The following is a 17,959-nucleotide window of genomic DNA, read 5'->3' as shown; positions in this document are numbered from 1 at the left end:
AATCTTGGCGGAGCTATAAACTCCTATCCTGGTGTTTCACATATAGGGCAAGGCATCCATGACCATGTGTGTGCCATCTCTCTGATGGACGTTAGGCTGGAGGAACCGTCAACCAGCACTAGTAGAAGTTAAAGATGTCTTTCGGAACATTAGGCGAGTTATCGCCAGCACCCTGAATAAATTACAAATTATTGCCCTAACCTTAAGTCAAGCGTCAGGCCTTTGGGATCAGTCCTTGGCTGACACCACAAGACGGTGGGAATACATGGGGCCAAATATACATATATATATATATATATATATATATATATATATATATATATATATATATATATATATATATGTATGTATATATTGCTTTCCATAAGTGTTGGAACATTTAAGTCAAATTTGTTGTTATTGCTGTATATTCAAGAAATTTGGATTTGATATCAAAATAAGTATGAGGCAAGAGTGCAGAAGGCCAGCTTTTATTTCTTAGTATTTCTATACATATATGTTTTACCATTGTAGAACAATAGCACGTTTTACGTTCAGTCCTCCATTTTTGGTAAGCATAAATATTGGAATAAATGGTCACACATAGAAGAGCTGTGAATGTCTAGTCTTGGTTTTAGCCTTTGCTTTTGTCTTGGGAGTCAGTAGGCATAAACAAACATGAAGACCAGAGAACTCTGTGAAAGAAAAGCAAGCAAATTGGAAGCTGAAATAACAGAATAATTCAATTCGAACCATCACACAAAAATTGGGCATAGGAAATACAACAATTGGGAATATCTTGAAAAAAAAAATAAACAACGAGTGTACTAAGCAATAGACAACTGCCAGGTTGGATAATGGAAACAACTGCTGTTGATGACAGAAAAATCATCAGAGCTGTGAAGAAAAAACATAAAACAACTGTCAGTAACATCACCAACAACCTCTAGAATACAGGGATCAAATTACTGTCAACCATTCATAGAAGACTTCGACAGCAGGATTAAAAGGCTACACCGCAAGATGTAAACCTCTCATCAGCACCAAAAATAGAAAGGCCCAATTAGAATTTGCCAGGAAGTACAGAGGTGAGGCAGTAGAGTTCTGGACCAAAGTTTTATAGACAACTGAGACCAAGATAAACCTTTACCAAAGTGATGGAAATGCGAGAGTGTGGATAAAGGATGGAACTGCATATGATCCAAAGCATCCATCCCGCAAGGTCGGGTTGTCGACGACTCAACCGACACCTCACTGGTTTTGCTGGTGGAGATGGTGACTTTGACGACCTGCAGGACTAAAGACAATACCTGGAAAAGGGTGTATGAGCTCCCATAGGGAGCCAACGGCCATCCAATAAGGAGATTTTGGCTCCTAAAAAACACCCATCCAGTTTGGACTGGTTCAAGTCATACTGGAGACTATAAAATCGTATGTGCTGCTTTCTTGCTTGAAGAGGTATAGCATGGACAATCCCATTTGGTTGGCATTTATGGGGAAGAGGAAATTCTTGAGGAAATTCATTTCTTGAGGAAATGTCCCGCTGAGTACAGTGAGAAAAGCGGCGCCATTGTTATGACGTCGCTGATACCCAGAGTATCCCAGGAAATGACGTTAGTGACGGCACTTCCCCTAAGCTCAGTGGCTGTTCAGTGTTTGTCTCATCAGTATGTCTTTGTGTGTGTGTGTGTGTGTGTGTGTGTGTGTGTGTGTGTGTGTGTGTGTGTGTGTGTGTGTGCTATATTACGAGCCGGAGCCCATGTACTTAAAAAAAAATACCACCTCATCTGTGAAGCATGATGGAGGTAGTGTTATGGCTTGGGCTTGCATGGCTGTTTTTGGAACTGGTGCACTCATCTTTATTGATGATGTAACTCGTGTTTCTAGCAGTGGAATGAATTCGGAAGTGGAGAGGGACATTTTTTCTGCCTATGCACAAGAAAATACCTCCAAACTCATTGAACGGCACTTCACCTGCAGCAAGACAATGACCCAAACACGACCAACACAACCAAGGAGTTCATCAGGGGAAAAAGTGGAAAGTTTTAGACGAGTCAAGTCAATCTCCTGATTTAAATCCAATGGAGCATTTCACTTGCTGAAGAAGAGACAAAAGTCAGAAACCCCCAAAACAAACAACAACTGAAAATGGCTTCAGTAAAGGCTTGGCAAAGCATCTCAAAGAAAGATTTGATGAGTTTGTTGATGTCGATGGGTCACAGACTCAATGCAGTTATTACATTTCATGGATATGCAACCAAATACTAACTATTATACGACTTGAATTTACTTTAAGTTAATCTGTTCTGATACTATGCTTACCTAAAATGTGGGGCTGAACATAAAAAGTGATGTTGTTCTACAATGGTAAAACATACATGTATAGAGATACCAAGAAATAAAAGATGATATTCTGTACCCTTGTCTCATATTCATAATTTCAGCTCTAATCCAAATGTCTTCAATATATATATATATATATATATATATATATACAGTATATATATATATATATATATATATATATATATATATATATATATATATATATATATATATATATATATATATATATATATATATATATATATATATCACACACACACACACACACACACACACACACACACACACGTTATAAATCTCTGCATCCTTTTCAACTTTTTGGAGACTCCAATTGACCATCACAGTGGAACTGGTTGTGATTGAATAACTGTTTCATCTCAATGCCACTGTGTGTTCATCTAAACCGATTGTCCCGACGTGAATGTTTCCTCTTCCCTGGCTTGAATAAGTCGAATGTAAACAAAGAAAAAGGCAAAATGCTGCAATATGACCACAATCAGTTTTAAACGTAAGGCGTTTTCAGGTTGAGTTAGTCATTTTTGTTTGTGTATAAGCATGTTCATATATATATATATATATATACTGTATGTATATATATATATATATATATATATATATATATATATATATATATATACATATACATATATATATATATATATATATATATATATATAATATATATATACATAATATATATATAAATAATATATATATAATATATATATACAGTGCGTACCAAGAAAAAGGTAATCCAAATTCAAGGGGTTAATATGCAAAGGTTATTTATTTTGACAATTTACATGTGGTTTACTAATTAAGAGGAGATCTCGGCTTTCCATTGATACCTTCCATGCATCATTGCTGTCACACATGACCGAGTACATGTTCATTGAAAATGACAAGTTCAAATCGCATTTTTACAAGTTTGGCTAATTGGTGCAAGACAGGATAATTGGTGCAAAATGAACGTCAGATGTGAACTTTTCTCAGGAATGATTGGCCTTTATGCACCCACACCTTCAACATGTCCACCTCCCCTTTCAACACAAAGCTCACAGCGGCGGAGCATGCCCTGAACTGCTCGTCTTACCATAGCCGGGTCACTGCGCAAAGCATCCACTTCATGTCGAATACGGCCCTGCAATTCGTCAAGATCACGGGGAGGAGTTACTAACACCTTGTTCTTTAAATGTCCCCAAAGGAAATAATCACATGGTGTGAGGTCAGGTGATCTTGGCGGCCATTCCACTGCATGGTTGAGGGTGATGACTCAATCTCCAAAGAGTTCCCTCAATCGATCATGGACAGCGATAAGACGATGTGCTGGGGCGCCGTCCTGGCCCCACCAGAGATATCTGAAGACACCACGAACCTGTCGCTCAAAGTTCTCCTCCAGCTGCAGTAAAACTTCATCAATGATAATCTGCAGATACCTGTTACCATTGACATTCCTTTGAAAGAAAAATGGTCCGATCACCTGACCACTTCCACAAAGTCCCAACCAAACAGTCCACTTTTGTCGATTCATGTTGGTGTCAAAATTAAATTCCGGGGGTTGTCCTGTCGGTGCATATTCAAGAACATTGGGGGTATTGACCTTGCCATCCATGGCGAAAGCAGCTTCGTCGCCGATAACGAGATACCGCAGGAAATTGACATCTGCTTCGCAACGTGCTATCAACCATCCGGCAAGCACCAGCATCCTGGCAAAATCCCCTGGCGTAAGTTGATGCCGGATGTGAATCCAATATGGATGTTGGTGGAGGTCCAGTCTTGTGATTAGGTTGAATGTTGCCGAAGGCAATCCCGTTCCATTTCGTCTTGCGCTGGTATCCTTAGGATGCTCCAAAATTTGCTGCCTTACTGCTGCAATGTTCATTTCCGATTGCCCAGTGTGCCTCCTACCAGAATTCCCCATGTTGTGGTTGAGGCTAGTGCCATGCTCTTGGTATTTTCTAACATTCGCTCAGATGGTTTTGGCTGCTGGAGGCTCCCGTTCTGGGAAACGTTCCCTGAACGCATCACGAGTTCGCTGCAAACCTCCAGTTTGGTGAAAGGTTGTAACCACGAAGGTCCGCTGTTCAGTCGTAAGTTGAACCATCTTTTCAATGACTCCGACTGTCTCTAAACCCATACACTGTAGGCCCATCTTAAATACCCATCTTAAACAAAGCATGACGCAACCAACGATTACCAGACCAGCTTAACAATTTTACATAATCAACTTGGCAGTCGACAAGTAATGCGTCCATTTAAAACTGTCTTGCACCGATTAGCCAAACTTGTAAAAATGCGATTTAAACATGTCATTTTCAATGAACACGTACTCGGTCATGTGTGACAGCAATGATGCATGAAAGGCATCAATGGAAAGCTGAGGAGCTCCTCATAATTGGTAAACCACATGTAAATTGTCAAACTAAATAACCTTTGCATATTAAGCCCTTGAATTCGGATTACGTTTTTTTTGATACGCACTGTATATATATATATATATATATATATATCAAAAGGTGCGTTTGTACGAAGCAACCTGGCACTACTCAACACTGCAAGTTAAATTATACCCTCCAGTTTAAACCAACGAGGAATCCAAAGGCTCGTGTTTTATATTTAGTATTTTTTTAGTTTTATTTCTAACTTGTTGAAGGAATCTGCGAACCTATGATCTGGTTATTGGACGGATGTGTGATTTCTGCTCTTTTCTTAGGAAGCCTTTTTCTACTCGCGTGGCAATTCAAGTTCAAAGTGCGAATAAAAAGCATCTTGACGTTGTGGGAATAGGGGGGTTGTGTTTTGGGTGGAGGACTTAAAAGTTGTGGTATTGATTGGTAACAGAGGTGGGATTCGGGGGAGCAAAATAAATAAATAAATAAAGCAACAACATTTATATAATTATCGATAACGCCGTGGTTGTAATTTATGGACAAAGATTTATTCCGTTGAGTTCAGAGATTTATCCTATAAATGACAAAATAAGGAAATATTGATCCATTATTGTTACTTGAATTTGAATGTTTGATTAAAACGACATGTTCGAGGTGGTGGGAGAAATGTACTATTTATGGTGATGATGATGATGATGATATTAATATACTCCCACCCGAGTGTTATTATTATTATTGTTGTTGTTATTATTAAGAAAGAAAGAACATAGTTTGTAGTCATCGATTGCTGCCTGTTTGTAAAAATGATTGTCGACCCTGACCCGACGGGATCGACTACACCACCCAGTCATGACCGACATGGTGAAGCAGGAATTTATCTTGGATGTTAAAACACAATACATTGTCAATGGGTGAGGAGTTTGCTTTGAAATGTATCGGTAATTGTGCATCACGTGATCAGTTGTGGGCATATTCCCAGTAAAACTTGTTTATGGATTAAACCGGAAATATCTTTTGCAATGACTTTCCTCTCACGACCTCTCTCGCTCTCTCTACACAACCCCTGTCTACATGTTTTTGTTTGAAATTTTCTTTTGATTCGACTCCTTAAAAAAAAGGCAGCTTCCTTGGGCCTTTTGCTCCTGACGAGGAGATTCGAATATGTTGGTTAAAATGTTTGGCTTGATGTATATGCTTGAACATGAGTTCAGCTTTTGCTCTCAAATCGACTTCCAAACCTCGAGATGAAACGGTGCTCGGCTGATGATGACCTTGTCGGTCTCATGGTCTCGAGCGGTGTATAAGCTCCACGTTGGTGTGAGAACACCTTTTCGAGCTTGGTGTAAATTTAGTTCATCGTTGACTTTGTGTAAGCACAAACCGGGAGTGTTCATATTTGATCATCTTCTTCGTTTAATATTGCTTCTGGTCATTTTTATTGCGTGTGTCGTGTTCAACAATGCTCCTTGTACCGGATTCCAACCCTGATCTTTGTACTGAAAAAAAACGGTCAAGAAAAATCTGATATCAAATGCTTCAACACCTTGCATGTCATTATTCGTGGTCTCCTTGGAAACGCTCATTGTATGTTCCTATCGACCAATGGAACTTGGTTAGTCTCACCGTGAAGACCCTTTTGAGTTCACCAAAGATCCGATGGCTTCCCAAAGCATAACAAGGAAGGATGACAGGAGACAGAGATTAGAGAAGTTTGGAAGGATCTAATATAAGCGAAGAAGATCCTGTAACCCCCTTTAGCCTGCAACTTCTCCCCTCATACGATGTTCTTATCCTCCAATTTTTCCTTCACCTCGTTGTTCTGTGACGTCACGACATCGACCAACATACCACCACCCACATTGACATCATTATACATACTTGTACCAAGTTTGATTTAAATCCATTCAGCTGTTTTACCAACATAGTATCACATTTTTATCACAAGTATCACATTTTTACCAACATAGTGTTACGTGCTCCTCCCCAAACCCCGGTCACGGTGTACCTCCGAGCCCCGAGAGGAGTCATGGCAGAAACATGTGTTATTCTGTATGTCAAAGATCAATCGTGAAACCACACCAATTGTTACCAACAAACAAGTATTGTATTAAGTTCACACAAGAATAACAGTACAATAACAATATTAATCAATTGTACAACCAATATATCATTCCTATGATGGTACCATCAGTTTCGTACAATGTAACTCACTGTGCTCCAAGTGAGCGAAAATAACATTCCCAATGTCTCTATCCTGGCATCAAGCCAAAGTCGATCCACGCTCCAGTGATCGTCAGAACGATGACGTATCGAAACCAGAATCCCGTTCGGTTGACAGTCAGCTTTGATCCATTATTGGATTTGCCAAAACATCCTCTTTGCCAAAGATGGGCAAAGGTGTCCTCAAGAGGCGACTGGGAAATCACACCTTTGGGTATGGACGTTCAACGGCTCCGAATCGGCGAACCGCAAATTCCCACTCAAAATCTATGTTACACACACACACCAGGTTAATGTCTGGATGCGGTGAAATGGTTGAAGCGAGGTGAAGAGCCTCGAGCGATGCGAAATCGGGCGCGAGGCAAAACGGCCAACCGGCCCGTACTCGAGGCGCAACGGCACTCCAACGATTCTCTTCAGAATCAACCGCAAAACCTGTCACGCAGGTTTATTTGTCACAGCGATAACAACTCTGTCGCAGGAATCCCTTTCCCAGGAAACCCAAAGTTCACTTGTGACCCCCGTTCGCCAGCGTTTGCTCAAGACCTCGAAGCAGCTCGGCTCTTCTCCACCTTACTCACTCTGCCTCCTTTTCCTCTTCTTCTTCCTCTTCTTCTTCGTCCCGATCCGGTTTCCGGTTTCTTTTTAAAACATTAATTTTTTTTACCTTTTGAAAACAGTTATCTCCAATTCACTTAAACGATAACAATAATAGTACCTTTAGAGGCCATTTTCCCCCGCAAGCAGGGGTTGGCCTTTTTCGGGAACTGTGGTTGTTGTTGTTTTTCGGTCCCCTTTTTGAAGCAATGTTTTACGGCCGGATGCCCTTCCTGACGCCAACCCTTTTTGCCGCCTTTAACGACAAGCACGGAATTACCAGTGAACTGGTACTCAATTTGCACGACCTCGGAAGGATGACAGGCTGAGTCAACCCCCCTGGCGTTAATTCAGCGATTGACCGGGATTCGAACCCAGGATCCTAGGATCCTTAGCCGGCACCCTAGCCACTAGCCCAACACCAGTACATGGAACCAAAAATGTTTACAGTGGACGAGAACCACAACAACGGAAGTGACTAATTCATAACAATAGTATCACATTTTTACTAACATAGTATCACATTTTTATCGCAAGTATCACATTTTTACCAACATAGTATCACATTTTTATCGCAAGTATCACATTTTTACCAACATAGTATCACATTTTTACCAACATAGTATCACATTTTTACCAACATAGTATCACATTTTTATCACAAGTATCACATTTTTACCAACATAGTATCACATTTTTACCAACATAGTATCACATTTTTATCACAAGTATCACATTTTTACCAACATAGTATCACATTTTTATCTCAAATATCACATTTTTACCAACATGACCTCTGACCTTTGACCCCATAATCTAATCAGTTCATCTTTGTATCATAATATGTACTTGTACCAAGTTTGGTTAAAATCCCATCACTGGTTCACTAGTTAGCTTGGTAACAGAATTTTTATGGAACGGGCCCTTTGACCTATTGACCCCATAATCTAGTCGGTTAATCTTAACATCATTAAACATACTTGTACCAAGTTTGACTTGGATCCCTTCAGTCGTTCTTAAGTCATCGCGGTAACGAAAACCGATCATGGACAGACGGTCAACCTGAAAATCTAATGCCTCCGGCGACTGACTTGGTGAGCGGCGTCGTAAAAAGAGGGAAAGGTGTGATGCAGAGTAGGGGAGTGTGATGTGTGATTTGCTGGGTTGGCGAGTGGGGGAGTGTTGGGTGTCGTGTAATGAAATGATATTTGGGGCACGGGATGTGATTGGGACGAGGGTGATGTGTGATTTGAGGGTGGAGGAGGATGATGTGTGATTTGTGGATGGAGGAGGGTGATGTGTGATTTGAGGGTGGAGGAGGCTGATGTGTGATTTGAGGGTGGAGGAGGATGATGTGTGATTTGAGGGTGGAGGGTGATGTGTAATTTGTGGATGGAGGAGGAAGATGTGTGATTTGAGGGTGGAGGAGGATGATGTGTGATTTGTGGATGGAGGAGGATGATGTGTGATTTGTGGATGGAGGAGGGTGATGTGTGATTTGATAATGGAGGAGGGTGATGTGTGATTTGAGGATGGAGGAGGGTGATGTGTGATTTCAGGACGGAGGAGGATGATGTGTGATTTGAGGGTGGAGGAGGATGATGTGTGATTTGTGGATGGAGGAGGATGATGTGTGATTTGAGGGTGGAGGAGGGTGATGTGTGGTTTGAGGGTGGAGGAGGGTGATGTGTGATTTGAAGGTGGAGGAGGATGATGTGTGATTTGAGAGTGGAGGAGGGTGATGTGTGATAGGAGGATGATGTGTGATTTGAGGGTGGAGGAGGGTGATGTGTGATTTGATGGTGGAGGAGGGTGATTTGTGGGTGGAGGAGGATGATGTGTGATTTGAGGGTGGAGGAGGATGATGTGTGATTTGAGGGTGGAGGAGGATGATGTGTGATTTGGGGGTAGAGGAGGATGATGTGTGATTTCAGGATGGAGGAGGATGATGTGTGATTTGAGAGTGGAGGAGGGTGATGTGTGATAGGAGGATGATGTGTGATTTGAGGGTGGAGGAGGGTGATGTGTGATAGGAGGATGATGTGTGATTTGAGGGTGGAGGAGGGTGATGTGTGATATGAGAGTGGAGGAGGATGATGTGTGATTTGAGAGTGGAGGAGGGTGATGTGTGATAGGAGGATGATGTGTGATTTGAGGATGGAGGAGGGTGATGTGTGATTTGATGGTGGACGAGGGTGCTGTGTGGTTTGAGAGTGGAGGAGGGTGATGTGTGATAGGAGGATGATGTGTGATTTGAGGATGGAGGAGGGTGATGTGTGATTTGAAGGTGGAGGAGGATGATGTGTGATTTGAGAGTGGAGGAGGGTGATGTGTGATCGGAGGATGATGTGTGATTTGAGGGTGGAGGAGGGTGATGTGTGATTTGAGAGTGGAGGAGGGTGATGTGTGATTTGATGGTGGAGGAGGGTGATGTGTGATTTGAGGGTGGAGGAGGATGATGTGTGATTTGAGCATGGAGGAGGATGATGTGTGATTTGAGGATAGAGGAGGATGATGTGTGATTTGAGGGTGGAGGAGGATGATGATGTGTGATTTGAGAGTGGAGGAGGGTAATGTGTGATTTGAGAGTGGAGGAGGATGATGTGTGATTTGAGGGTGGAGGAGGATGATGTGTGATTTGAGAGTGGAGGAGGATGATGTGTGATTTGAGGGTGGAGTAGGGTGATGTGTGATTTGAGAGTGGAGGAGGGTGATGTGTGATTTGAGAGTGGAGGAGGATGATGTGTGATTTGATAGTGGAGGAGGGTGATGTGTGATTTGAGGGTGGAGGAGGGTGATGTGTGATAGAAGGGTGATGTGTGATTTGAGGGTGGAGGAGGATGATGTGTGATAGAAGGGTGATGTGTGAATTGAGAGTGGAGGAGGGTGATGTGTGATTTGAGAGTGGAGGAGGGTGATGTGTGATTTGAGAGTGGAGGAGGATGATGTGTGATTTGAGAGTGGAGGAGGGTGATGTGTGATTTGAGAGTGGAGGATGGTCATGTGTGATTTGAGAGTGGAGGAGGAGGATGTGTGATAGAAGGGTGATGTGAGTTTTGAGAGTGGAGGAGGATGATGTGTGATTTGAGGGTGGAGGAGTGTGATGTGTGATTTGAGAGTGGAGGAGGGTGATGTGTGATTTGAGAGTGGAGGAGGGTGATGTGTGATTTGAGAGTGGAGGCGGATGATGTGTGATTTGAGAGAGGAGGAGGGTGATGTGTGATTTGAGAGTGGAGGAGGATGATGTGTGATAGGAGGATGATATGTGATTTGAGGGTGGAGGAGGGTGATGTGTGATTTGAGGGTGGAGGAGGGTGATGTGTGATAGGAGGATGATATGTGATTTGAGAGTGGAGGAGGGTGATGTGTGATAGCAGGGTGATGTGTGATTTGAGAGTGGAGGAGGATTGTGTGATTTGAGGATGGAGGAGGATGATGTGTGATTTGAGGGTGGAGGAGGAGGATGTGTGATTTGAGGATGGAGGAGGGTGATGTGTGATTTGAGGGTGGAGGAGGATGATGTATGATAGCAGGGTGATGTGTGATTTGAGGGTGGAGGAGGAGGATGTGTGATTTGAGGATGGAGGAGGGTGATGTGTGATTTGAGGGTGGAGGAGGGTGATGTGTGATAGCAGGGTGATGTGTGATTTGAGAGTGGAGGAGGATTGTGTGATTTGAGGATGGAGGAGGATGATGTGTGATTTGAGGGTGGAGGAGGAGGATGTGTGATTTGAGGATGGAAGAGGGTGATGTGTGATTTGAGAGTGGAGGAGGATTATGTGTGATTTGAGGATGGAGGAGGATGATGTGTGATTTGAGAATGGAGGAGGGTGATGTGTGATTTGAGGATGGAGGAGGATGATGTGTGATTTGAGGATGGAGGAGGGTGATGTGTGATTTGAGGATGGAGGAGGGTGATGTGTGATTTGAGGGTGGCGGAGGGTGATGTGTGATTTGAGGGTGGAGGAGGGTGATGTGTGATTTGAGGGTGGAGGAGGGTGATGTGTGATTTGAGGGTGGAGGAGGGTGATGTGTGATTTGAGGGTAGAGGATGATGATGTGTAATTTTAGGGTGGAGGAGGGTGATGTGTGATTGGAGGAGGATGATGTGTGATTTGAGGATGGAGGGGGATGATGTGTGATTTGAGGGTGGAGGCAGGTGATGTGTGATTTGAGGGTGGAGGAGGGTGATGTGTGATTTGAGAATGGAGGAGGTTGATGTGTGATTTGAGGGTGGAGGAGGATGATGTGTGATTTGTGGATGGAGGAGGATGATGTGTGATTTGTGGATGGAGGAGGATGATGTGTGATTTGTGGATGGAGGAGGATGATGTGTGATTTGAGGGTGGAGGAGGGTGATGTGTGATTTGAGGATGGAGGAGGATGAAGTGTGATTTGAGGGTGGAGGAGGATGATGTGTGATTTGAGGGTGGAGGAGGGTTATGTGTGATTTGAGGATGGAGGCGGATGATGTGTGATTTGAGGGTGGAGGAGGATGATGTGTGATTTGAGGGTGGAGGAGGATGGATTTGAGGTTGGAGGATGATGATGTGTGATTTGAGGGTGGAGGAGGGTAATGTGTGATTTGAGGGTGGAGGAGGGTGATGTGTGATTTGAGGGTGGAGGAGGATGATGTGTGATTTGAGGGTGGAGGAGGATGATGTGTGATTTGAGGGTGGAGGAGGATGATGTGTGATTTGAGGGTGGAGGAGGGTTATGTGTGATTTGAGGATGGAGGAGGATGATGTGTGATTTGAGGGTGGAGGCGGATGATGTGTGATTTGAGGGTGGAGGAGGATGATGTGTGATTTGAGGGTGGAGGAGGATGATGTGTGATTTGTGGATGGAGGAGGATGATGATGTGTGATTTGAGGGTGGAGGAGGGTGATGTGTGATTTGAGGGTGGAGGAGGATGATGTGTGATTTGAGAGTGGAGGAGGATGATGTGTGATTTGAGGGTGGAGGAGGGTTATGTGTGATTTGAGGATGGAGGAGGATGATGTGTGATTTGAGGGTGGAGGAGGATGATGTGTGATTTGAGGGTGGAGGAGGATGATGTGTGATTTGAGGGTGGAGGAGGTGATGTGTGATTTGATGGTGGAGGAGGGTGATGTGTGATTTGAGGTTGGAGGATGATGATGTGTGATTTGAGGGTGGAGGAGGGTAATGTGTGATTTCAGGATGGAGGAGGATGATGTGTGATTTGAGGGTGGAGGAGGATGACGTGTGATTTGTGGATGGAGGAGGATGACGTGTGATTTGTGGATGGAGGAAGATGATGTGTGATTTGTGGATGGAGAAGGAGGATGTGTGATTTGTGGATGGAGGAGGATGGTGTGTGATTTGAGGGTGGAGGAGGGTGATGTGTGATTTGTGGATGGAGGATGATGATGTGTGATTTGAGGGTGGAGGAGGGTGATGTGTGATTTGAGGGTGGAGGAGGGTGATGTGTGATTTGAGGGTGGAGGAGGGTGATGTGTGATTTGAGGGTGGAGGAGGATGATGTGTGATTTGTGGATGGATGAGGGTGATGTGTGATTTGTGGATGGAGGATGATGTGTGATTTGAGGGTGGAGGAGGATGATGTGTGATTTGAGGGTGGAGGCGGGTGATGTGTAATTTGTGGAAGGAGGAGGATGATGTGTGATTTGAGGGTGGAGGAGGATGATGTGTGATTTGAGGATGGAGGAGGGTGATGTGTTATTTGTGGATGGAGGATGATGATGTGTGATTTGAGGGTGGAGGACGATGATGTGTGATTTGTGGATGGAGGATGATGATGTGTGATTTGTGGATGGAGGAGGGTGATGTGTGATTTGATGATGGAGGAGGGTGATGTGTGATTTCAGGACGGAGGAGGATGATGTGTGATTTGACGGTGGAGGAGGATAATGTGTGATTTGTGGATGGAGGAGGGTGATGTGTGATTTGATGGTGGAGAAGGGTGATGTGTGATTTGAGGGTGGAGGTGGATGATGTGTGATTTGAGGGTGGAGGTGGGTGATGTGTGATTTGAGGATGGAGGAGGATGATGTGTTATTTGTGGATGGAGGAGGATGATGTGTGATTTGAGGGTGGAGGAGGATGATGTGTGATTTGTGGATGGAGGAGGATGATGTGTGATTTGAGGGTGGAGGAGGATGATGTGTGATTTGTGGATGGAGGAGGATGATATGTGATTTGAGGGTGGAGGAGGATGATGTGTGATTTGTGGATGGAGGAGGGTGATGTGTGATTTGTGGATGGAGGAGGGTGATGTGTGATGTGTGATTTGAGGGTGGAGGAGGGTGATGTGTGATTTGAGTGTGGAGGAGGGTGATGTGTGATTTGAGGGTGGAGGAGGATGATGTGTGATTTGTGGATGGAGGAGGGTGATGTGTGATTTGATGATGGAGGAGGGTGATGTGTGATTTCAGGACGGAGGAGGATGATGTGTGATTTGACGGTGGAGGAGGATAATGTGTGATTTGAGGATGGAGGAGGGTGATGTGTGATTTGAGGGTGGCGGAGGGTGATGTGTGATTTGAGGGTGGAGGAGGGTGATGTGTGATTTGAGGGTGGAGGAGGGTGATGTGTGATTTGAGGGTGGAGGAGGGTGATGTGTGATTTGAGGGTAGAGGATGATGATGTGTAATTTTAGGGTGGAGGAGGGTGATGTTTGATTGGAGGAGGATGATGTGTGATTTGAGGATGGAGGAGGATGATGTGTGATTTGAGGGTGGAGGCAGGTGATGTGTGATTTGAGGGTGGAGGAGGGTGATGTGTGATTTGAGAATGGAGGAGGTTGATGTGTGATTTGAGGGTGGAGGAGGATGATGTGTGATTTGTGGATGGAGGAGGATGATGTGTGATTTGTGGATGGAGGAGGATGATGTGTGATTTGTGGATGGAGGAGGATGATGTGTGATTTGAGGGTGGAGGAGGGTGATGTGTGATTTGAGGATGGAGGAGGATGAAGTGTGATTTGAGGGTGGAGGAGGATGATGTGTGATTTGAGGGTGGAGGAGGGTTATGTGTGATTTGAGGATGGAGGCGGATGATGTGTGATTTGAGGGTGGAGGAGGATGATGTGTGATTTGAGGGTGGAGGAGGATGATGTGTGATTTGAAGGTGGAGGAGGTGATGTATGATTTGATGGTGGAGGAGGGTGATGTGTGATTTGAGGTTGGAGGATGATGATGTGTGATTTGAGGGTGGAGGAGGGTAATGTGTGATTTGAGGGTGGAGGAGGGTGATGTGTGATTTGAGGGTGGAGGAGGATGATGTGTGATTTGAGGGTGGAGGAGGATGATGTGTGATTTGAGGGTGGAGGAGGATGATGTGTGATTTGAGGGTGGAGGAGGGTTATGTGTGATTTGAGGATGGAGGAGGATGATGTGTGATTTGAGGGTGGAGGCGGATGATGTGTGATTTGAGGGTGGAGGAGGATGATGTGTGATTTGAGGGTGGAGGAGGATGATGTGTGATTTGTGGATGGAGGAGGATGATGATGTGTGATTTGAGGGTGGAGGAGGGTGATGTGTGATTTGAGGGTGGAGGAGGATGATGTGTGATTTGAGAGTGGAGGAGGATGATGTGTGATTTGAGGGTGGAGGAGGGTTATGTGTGATTTGAGGATGGAGGAGGATGATGTGTGATTTGAGGGTGGAGGAGGATGATGTGTGATTTGAGGGTGGAGGAGGATGATGTGTGATTTGAGGGTGGAGGAGGTGATGTGTGATTTGATGGTGGAGGAGGGTGATGTGTGATTTGAGGTTGGAGGATGATGATGTGTGATTTGAGGGTGGAGGAGGGTAATGTGTGATTTCAGGATGGAGGAGGATGATGTGTGATTTGAGGGTGGAGGAGGATGACGTGTGATTTGTGGATGGAGGAGGATGACGTGTGATTTGTGGATGGAGGAAGATGATGTGTGATTTGTGGATGGAGAAGGAGGATGTGTGATTTGTGGATGGAGGAGGATGGTGTGTGATTTGAGGGTGGAGGAGGGTGATGTGTGATTTGTGGATGGAGGATGATGATGTGTGATTTGAGGGTGGAGGAGGGTGATGTGTGATTTGAGGGTGGAGGAGGGTGATGTGTGATTTGAGGGTGGAGGAGGGTGATGTGTGATTTGAGGGTGGAGGAGGATGATGTGTGATTTGTGGATGGATGAGGGTGATGTGTGATTTGTGGATGGAGGATGATGTGTGATTTGAGGGTGGAGGAGGATGATGTGTGATTTGAGGGTGGAGGCGGGTGATGTGTAATTTGTGGAAGGAGGAGGATGATGTGTGATTTGAGGGTGGAGGAGGATGATGTGTGATTTGAGGATGGAGGAGGGTGATGTGTTATTTGTGGATGGAGGATGATGATGTGTGATTTGAGGGTGGAGGACGATGATGTGTGATTTGTGGATGGAGGATGATGATGTGTGATTTGTGGATGGAGGAGGGTGATGTGTGATTTGATGATGGAGGAGGGTGATGTGTGATTTCAGGACGGAGGAGGATGATGTGTGATTTGACGGTGGAGGAGGATAATGTGTGATTTGTGGATGGAGGAGGGTGATGTGTGATTTGATGGTGGAGAAGGGTGATGTGTGATTTGAGGGTGGAGGTGGATGATGTGTGATTTGAGGGTGGAGGTGGGTGATGTGTGATTTGAGGATGGAGGAGGATGATGTGTTATTTGTGGATGGAGGAGGATGATGTGTGATTTGAGGGTGGAGGAGGATGATGTGTGATTTGTGGATGGAGGAGGATGATGTGTGATTTGAGGGTGGAGGAGGATGATGTGTGATTTGTGGATGGAGGAGGATGATATGTGATTTGAGGGTGGAGGAGGATGATGTGTGATTTGTGGATGGAGGAGGGTGATGTGTGATTTGTGGATGGAGGAGGGTGATGTGTGATGTGTGATTTGAGGGTGGAGGAGGGTGATGTGTGATTTGAGTGTGGAGGAGGGTGATGTGTGATTTGAGGGTGGAGGAGGATGATGTGTGATTTGAGAGTGGAGGAGGATGATGTGTGATTTGAGGGTGGAGTAGGGTGATGTGTGATTTGAGAGTGGAGGAGGGTGATGTGTGATTTGAGAGTGGAGGAGGATGATGTGTGATTTGATAGTGGAGGAGGGTGATGTGTGATTTGAGGGTGGAGGAGGGTGATGTGTGATAGAAGGGTGATGTGTGATTTGAGGGTGGAGGAGGATGATGTGTGATAGAAGGGTGATGTGTGAATTGAGAGTGGAGGAGGGTGATGTGTGATTTGAGAGTGGAGGAGGGTGATGTGTGATTTGAGAGTGGAGGAGGATGATGTGTGATTTGAGAGTGGAGGAGGGTGATGTGTGATTTGAGAGTGGAGGATGGTCATGTGTGATTTGAGAGTGGAGGAGGAGGATGTGTGATAGAAGGGTGATGTGAGTTTTGAGAGTGGAGGAGGATGATGTGTGATTTGAGGGTGGAGGAGTGTGATGTGTGATTTGAGAGTGGAGGAGGGTGATGTGTGATTTGAGAGTGGAGGAGGGTGATGTGTGATTTGAGAGTGGAGGCGGATGATGTGTGATTTGAGAGAGGAGGAGGGTGATGTGTGATTTGAGAGTGGAGGAGGATGATGTGTGATAGGAGGATGATATGTGATTTGAGGGTGGAGGAGGGTGATGTGTGATTTGAGGGTGGAGGAGGGTGATGTGTGATAGGAGGATGATATGTGATTTGAGAGTGGAGGAGGGTGATGTGTGATAGCAGGGTGATGTGTGATTTGAGAGTGGAGGAGGATTGTGTGATTTGAGGATGGAGGAGGATGATGTGTGATTTGAGGGTGGAGGAGGAGGATGTGTGATTTGAGGATGGAGGAGGGTGATGTGTGATTTGAGGGTGGAGGAGGATGATGTATGATAGCAGGGTGATGTGTGATTTGAGGGTGGAGGAGGAGGATGTGTGATTTGAGGATGGAGGAGGGTGATGTGTGATTTGAGGGTGGAGGAGGGTGATGTGTGATAGCAGGGTGATGTGTGATTTGAGAGTGGAGGAGGATTGTGTGATTTGAGGATGGAGGAGGATGATGTGTGATTTGAGGGTGGAGGAGGAGGATGTGTGATTTGAGGATGGAAGAGGGTGATGTGTGATTTGAGAGTGGAGGAGGATTATGTGTGATTTGAGGATGGAGGAGGATGATGTGTGATTTGAGAATGGAGGAGGGTGATGTGTGATTTGAGGATGGAGGAGGATGATGTGTGATTTGAGGATGGAGGAGGGTGATGTGTGATTTGAGGATGGAGGAGGGTGATGTGTGATTTGAGGGTGGCGGAGGGTGATGTGTGATTTGAGGGTGGAGGAGGGTGATGTGTGATTTGAGGGTGGAGGAGGGTGATGTGTGATTTGAGGGTGGAGGAGGGTGATGTGTGATTTGAGGGTAGAGGATGATGATGTGTAATTTTAGGGTGGAGGA

This window comes from Myxine glutinosa, chromosome 2 (genome assembly GCF_964187855.1).
Source record: "Myxine glutinosa chromosome 2, kmMyxGlut1.1, whole genome shotgun sequence".
NCBI lineage: Eukaryota > Metazoa > Chordata > Myxini > Myxiniformes > Myxinidae > Myxine > Myxine glutinosa.
Note: the sequence above shows the minus strand (reverse complement) of the source record.